Raw genomic sequence first — 7,324 nt, forward strand, 5'->3', positions numbered from 1 at the left:
CTGCTCCCCTTCTCCTTTACCCTTCACAGGTGTTACCCTCACCTCTATCCCCAATAAACCATTGCATTCCTAACCCAGTCTCGGTATCTGTTTTCTTGGAGTAATTGAACTGATATAGCCTTATTGCCACAAGACTAATTCACCTGGGTTCAAATACTGACTACACAATTCACTAGCTGCCTGACCATAACCATACGATGACTCAGTTTCCTCATCGGTTAAAAAAAAAATGAAACACCCATCTCCTAGCTTTTTTCTGAGTATTGCTAAGATAATCCATGTACAGTGCTGAGCACTCGATAAATGTTAACGGAGATCGCCAGAGGTAGTTGTAAATCTCAATAAATAAATGCTAGCTATCTATGAATGATGCACAGTAAAATATCAAGTCAACAGATATAAATCTAGGGCAGATCTTAAAAGACTGAAGAGTGAGGAAGGTGGGCAGATGAGTTGCAACTGTGGACAAGTATAAAGTAGAAAAAAGAATGCAAGCTTGCAAATGAGATGGTCAATATATTCTGGGCCATCATTTGTAACCAGAAAAAAAGATTACCAGACTTCTGTGTGATCCTTCACCATCTTCCAAATACTTTCATGCATATTTTCCTCCAAGAGCTCTCCAAGAAAGCCAGTTCAAGCATCACCATCTCCATTTTACAGGTAAAGGAACTGAGGCACAGAGATGCTAAAAGCTCACCCCATAGCACACAGTAAGTCCTGGAGGCAAGAGTGGAGCCATGTTTGCAGATCTACCTGCAAATAGCACGCTGGGCATCATGAGAAAGCACCAGAACAAAAAAGTAAGGGGCTTCTCTGCAGCAAAGTCAGGTTGGTGCTATCTCAACTACTACAAAAGCAATTCTAGGGTCTACCACTCATGAAGGTACTTTAGAGTGCACAGACGAGGATCAAATGAACACCAGCATCTATGAGGTTGGAGAGGAGAGACAGACCAAGAGAGGTTTTCATCTGTCAGGACTTGGAGATAAACCAGATCTCTGCTGTGATGACAAGCCCTTCAATTACCCCCCAACCCAGCTCAAAACATTTGATTTCAAATGCTTCTCTGTGGTATCAGTGAAGAATCACTTCCAGCCTCTAGTAACAGAGACCCCTCAGTGGCTTAGACACTGGTGGGTAGAGGGAGATGGAAATTTTTCTCTCTTTGTAAAAAAAGCTTGTTGGGGGCAGAGCAGGGCTGATATGGAAGTTCCTCAGTCTTCAGGTACGCAGACTCCTATTATTCACTCCATTTTCCTAATGTTGGCTTCCATCCTCAGGGTCACCTACAGGCCAGAGCAACTGCTGAAGCACTAGCCATCATGTCTGTATTCCAGACAGGAAGCTAGAAGAAAGGCAGAAAAAGCAAAAAAGGTATGTACAAAACATCTTAATATTTCTGCTCATATTTCTTTGACTACAACTTTACCAAATGGACACTTTAAGTTGAAAAAATAGGTTGAGAAATGTAGTATTTTAGCTATGGACATCACCACTCTGAATAAAATGTAATACCAAGGCAGAGGAGAGAATATAAATTGAGTAGGCAACTATCAGTCTCAACTATACCCATAGAAATAGATTTTATTAGGGGATCTGTCTCCAAAGTCCTGCTGCTTATAGTCCCATATTATTCATAGCTCAAATTTGACCCAAATTAGATTGTTAAGGTAAATTAAGGTTCCGAGGTAGGACTGTGTTGGGGTTAGGTCCTAAACCCACAATTTTAATAGCTTGGTTTCAGGTTTATAAACAACTCTGTCTGATTTGACCCAAAAAGGAATTTACCAGAATGATACTGAGTAGTTCAAAATTCCTCCAGGAAGTTTGGAATCTACAGTCAATGCCCCAAAGCCTGTCACAGCACTGGTCTGGTATAGAAGCCACTGCAGTTACTGCACCGCTTACTGGATCCTGAGTTGCTGATCCTCCCACTGCTGCTGCCACCAACCCTGAGCAAGGATCTGCTGCAAACCTGTCACTCTGCAGCTCAAGTCTCATTGCAACCACATTGCTACCAGAGGAGATTCTCACACAGTTTTTGCCTCTTTGTGTCATGGGCTTTGGATTCAAAGTCCAGGGTGTTTGCTTCTGACTGGTACAGCCCAGGTCACGTGGCCATGTTCTAGCTGCAAGGGAAGCTGGAAGGCAAGTATCTGGCATTTCCAGTTTTGTTGCAGAACTGGGGCTCTGTCTTCCACTAGGACTCATAAGTTGGGGACTTCTCCCAAATAGGGATCAAGTTCAGATGGTGGGCAGCCCACAAAATTGTAAATGACTATTATAGGATTTTGTAAAAGTTTCATGTAAACCTCACAATAACTCATTTTATGCATCATAAAATTGAAGCTCAGAGAAGTGAAGTAACTTGCTCAAAGTCTTACAATTAGTAAAGACAAAGCTGCCCACCCCAGAGGGTCAATAAGTAAGGAATCTGGAAACTTCTTTGTGGGATGAGACCTCAGTGGCACCTCTGCACTTCCACTTCTCCTCCTTCTGTGACTGGATGTAGCATTGCCACGGTTCCCTTGCTCCCACCTGCCTCGTGGGTCTCTGGCAAAGTCACCCTCAGGACATAAGCCTGTTGCCTCCCTTTTGTGAGCCTCCTCCAGGCTATTTCCTCCCATTTACAATAGCTTAATATTAATGGCTTCGGTAGGCAGCTCTACTGATCACAAAGACCTGCCTGAATCTGACCCTCCCTCCCAATTCTGATCAGTAGATGGAGGCTGAACGTCTGGGCAGGGATATGCCTTTGAACCAGATCAAGATCCCATGGGAAACAGCTCTGAGCCTAATGAGGGGGCAGCTGGGACTCTAAGAATAACTGAAGCATCAGAGAGACTTCTGGGCTCCAACATCTCTGAATTTTAAAAATTGCACTCTGTCCGGGAAAGCGCTTGCTGCTCTCAAATTTTTTGTTCAGTTCAGTTCAGTTCAGTCGCTCAGTCGTGTCCAACTCTTTGCGACCCCATGAACTGCAGCACGCCAGGCCTCCCTGTCCATCACCAACTCCCGGAGTTCACTCAGACTCACGTCCATCAAGTCGGTGATGCCATCCAGCCATCTCATCCTCTGTTGTCCCCTTCTCCTCCTGCCCCCAATCCCTCCCAGCATCAGAGTCTTTTCCAATGAGTCAACTCTTCGCATGAGGTGGCCAAAGTACTGGAGTTTCAGCTTTAGCATCATTCCTTCCGAAGAAATCCCAGGGCTGATCTCCTTCAGAATGGACTGGTTGGATCTCCCTGCAGTCCTTGGGGCTCTCAAGAGTCTTCTCCAACACCACAGTTCAAAAGCATCAATTCTTTGGCGCTCAGCCTTCTTCACAGTCCAACTCTCACATCCATACATGACCACTGGAAAAACCATAGCCTTGACTAGACGGACCTTTGTTGGCAAAGTAATGTCTCTGCTTTTGAATATGCTATCTAGGTTGGTCATAACTTTCCTTCCAAGGAGTAAGCGTCTTTTAATTTCATGGCTGCAGTCACCATCTGCAGTGATTGTGGAGCCCAGAAAAATAAAGTCTGCCACAGTTTCCACTGTTTCCCCATCTATTTCCCATGAAGTGATGGAACGAGATGCCATGATCTTAGTTTTCTGAATGTTGAGCTTTAAGCCAACAAATTTTTTGTTAGTAATCCCCAATCCATCCCCCCTCTCTCTCCCCTTTGCCGCCTTCATACCCTAAAATTGACCAATGCTTTCTCTGGCTTGGGCTGCATAGTCCACCTCCTGACTGGCTTCTTTGTTTCGCAACTGCTAGCAGCTTCTGTTCCCTTTGGGGATGCCATCCAAAATCCCATGAAGTCCTGCAGACCCGGACCCCTTCTGACCAACTGAGTTCCCCTCAAAGGTTCACCTGACCTTCAGCCCTCCCTTCTAGTCTCCCTTGCCTTCTTGATGTTCCTTAGAAACACCTACCTGATGCTTCTTCAGCTGCTCCTCCAATCCTGCCACCTGCCTCAGCCCCCAACCTGGCTGGCTTCCACTTCTCAGGTCTCTGCCCAAATGTGGACAGCCCAGAAACCCCTCTCTGTCCTGCATCCATAAGAGATCCCTCTTGCTATCGGTCTAAAACCCCTCACCCTACTGTGTTTTCTCTTTAGCACTTCCGATTCTTAAATTATCTCATTTGCTTGCTTACTTGCCTGTTCATTAACCATCTCTCAAACTAAAACTTAAGTACCATGGGGGCTTTGCTTTCTTTTACCCCCACAGTATTCCTATTACCAGTATCTGGCATATAGTTGGTGCTCGGTAATTACTTGCTGAAGGTTCTTGACTAAATTGTCTCACAACATTCCTATAGGGCAAAAACAAACATCCTCTCAGGGCAACAGAGATGTAGTCACTGTGTCACTGGCTCCAGAGTCAAAGTCCCTGGGCAGTTGCTTCTGATGGGTGGAGCAGGTCGCATGACCATGTCCTAGCTTCAAAGGAAGCTGGGAAAGCACGTTTCTGGCCTCTCCTGTTTCGTTGTGGAATTGGGGCTCTAAGACCCACCACTTGAGACTGCAGGGAGACTGGACACAGTCCAGAGGCATGTGGCAAGCTGGTAGTGGAGGAAGTCCTCTAAGCCTGGCTCTTTTCCTTTGTTCCACACTGCCCATAGGTGAACACTGGGGAAGAGACAAGGACGATACATGTGAGATGTTTTCTTTTTCCTCAAGAGGCTAAGGTATGGTTACAGCTGAGGGAGGGCATGGGCAGGGAGTCGTGGGCGCCTGAAACTGGGTGAGTGGTGTCCTACTGGGATAAGATCCTGGCGGAGCAATGGACAACGCCTGGAACACCTACCTAGAGACAAGATCTTCTCTAAGGCTGTCTTGAAGGCAGTGTCAGGAGTCTATTTCTTCCTTCCCACTCCCTGGAACCCTCCAAGAAAAATCCAAAAGGTATAGATTATATCATGGAGAACTAAGGGAAGGAATCCGGCCCAAGTGTTTGAAGTAAGATGCTCTTGTTAGACCAAGGTTCTGGGGATTCACCAGCCTTGACCTCAGTAGCCCTTCTTAACCCCTTGAGGGTATCCCTTCCTTTTCTCTCTGGGGTAGGGGCAGAATGGTTGCTCGAAGCATTGCTGGGGCACCATTTGCCTCCCTACACCAAAGGTCCTTTCCTCTGCTTGAGGCTCTGGTTCCATCTTTAAGAAAACAAGAATACAGTGGATTTGAACTCTGATTAGCCCTCGGCAGCTGCAAATTCCTAGGGAGTTCACCTAGCCTCTCTGAGGTTGCTTCCTCATTTAAAAATTGATACACATCTTTCAGGGTAGTTGGGAGGAATTGTTGAGGCAGTGTGAAAAAGCCCAGAAGTTAATAAAGGTTCACTGTGTATAACTTCAACGTGAATCAAAGTTGCTCCTGTTTTTCCTCCTAGCATCAGCCCCTTACTGAACAGAGGGGATGGGATATCTGGTCCAATGTCTGATGACAGGAGGATGAGAGAGCTGGAGCTCGGGGACTCTGTCGGGATACTCTCTCAGGACAACTGTCCAGCACAACAAAAGACAAGGTTTACTCTCGGGGTAAGCTCGAAATACACAAGAGCATTAAAAAAAAGTGAAACACATTCATGGGTGACAGATTCATAATGGGATTATTGATTCAAACACAGATCCTTTCTCTTCCTTGTATTTTCCACCCTCCTCCCTCCAAAAATTGTTGCTGACAACTGGTCAGTGACAACTCAGGGAAGCAGCAAGCAGGGGACAATGACTTGGCTGCAGCTGGTGCTAAAAACGACCAGCATCACAGCAAAGGAGGGAGACGGCATCGTCTCTCAACCTAACTCCCTCCCTGAGACTTAGTGTCTTATATTTGCAACACGGGGGAAAGAACTTGAGAAGTTGAGTGGATTAAATGCCATAAGGGGTCTGACACCCATTAATAATAGTGATAAGAATCATGATGTATGGAGTCCCTAGGGCCAGACACCATGTTAAATGCTTTAAAAACAGCAGCTCCTTCAATCGTGGACTCAAACTCCATGAGGCTAGGGCTAGGTCTGTCTTGCTCCTTGCCATATTGTCGTCTTAGAATCTACCTGCAAGATGATAGTAACAACCAACACTTCCAGGAACCTTCTATTGTAGCCTTATTTTGTATATTCATGGTATAACCTTACTCACTATTCTTAGCACTGTACATTTCTAATCTTCATGACAGTTTTAAGGGGTAGGTACTACCATTATTCCCATTTTATGGATGAGGAAACTGAGGCACAGGAGGTAGACAGAAGCTGGATAGATTTCCTAAGATCATCAACTAAGTGATAGAGCTGGAGTCTGAATCCAGAAAATCTGGCTCTGAAGTCCATGCCCTTGATCCCTATACTAACTCAAGGGGTCAGGAGATGCATACAGGTCCACTGTCTGGCTATTTTATAGGTAAAGCAATCGAAGCCAAGAAGGAAGTTAATGATCGGCTCAAAGTCACAGAGCTATTAGGTAACAGATCCAGGATGTGGATGCAGGGTGTCTAAGCTAAATGTCTCTGAAAGGCATTTACTCCTCCAGCCCAAGCCCCAGGGGCCTGCCTTTCCCTGTAGCTTCCCCCCACTCCAGAGTCCACAAATGTGCTCAGTCTGGGTCTAGCCTCAGTAGAGCAGCTCAGAGACAGTCCAACCAGGAGTCCTTCCAGAGTACAGTTTCAAGGGTGGGGCTGGCTGCAGGTGACACTGGGTCCTCCCTTCACTGCAGCTTCTAGCAAGTGTGCCTCTCAGAGGGCCTGGGGTTGTCCTTGTTCCCAGCCTCCTAGGGTGGGATGGAGACCGTCTCACTGAGAGTGGGAACTAGCAGCTTCAGACACAAGGTTTGGTCAAGAGATTTTTCATTCTCATCTCTTGGCAAGAGCCGAGTTTCCATCACTCACATGCTTGTTTTCCATCACTCATGTCCTTGCCCATTGGCTGGCATCTGGCTCATCGTGGATGTCCTGTGATAAGTCAGGGATATGACAACTGCCATTTATGAAACATTCCCATTTATCCTCCCAGGGTAGGCTGGCATAGAAAGGAGGCCAAGAGAGGGATGGAGTCAAAAGAAAACAGCTTTTGACACCAGATTCATTTGATGTTGAGTCTGGCCTCTGCTACTTACAAGCTAGGGAGCTTGGGACAAGTCACCTAACCTTCCTGGAAACTTAAGTTTTCACATTCAAGAAATGGGGATAGAAATTCTTATCTGGAAGGCAGGGCCACTGCTTTGCTCCTGGTTGTCTGTGTGACTGGTATCACAACAAACCCAATTCCACAGAATAAAGGTGAAGGATGCCTTTGAGACTGCATATCCCTGAGTCTACACCTTGCAAGTAAGAAT

The sequence above is a fragment of the Bos javanicus genome, chromosome 10, assembly GCF_032452875.1.
Source record: "Bos javanicus breed banteng chromosome 10, ARS-OSU_banteng_1.0, whole genome shotgun sequence".
Taxonomy (NCBI): Eukaryota; Metazoa; Chordata; class Mammalia; order Artiodactyla; family Bovidae; genus Bos; species Bos javanicus.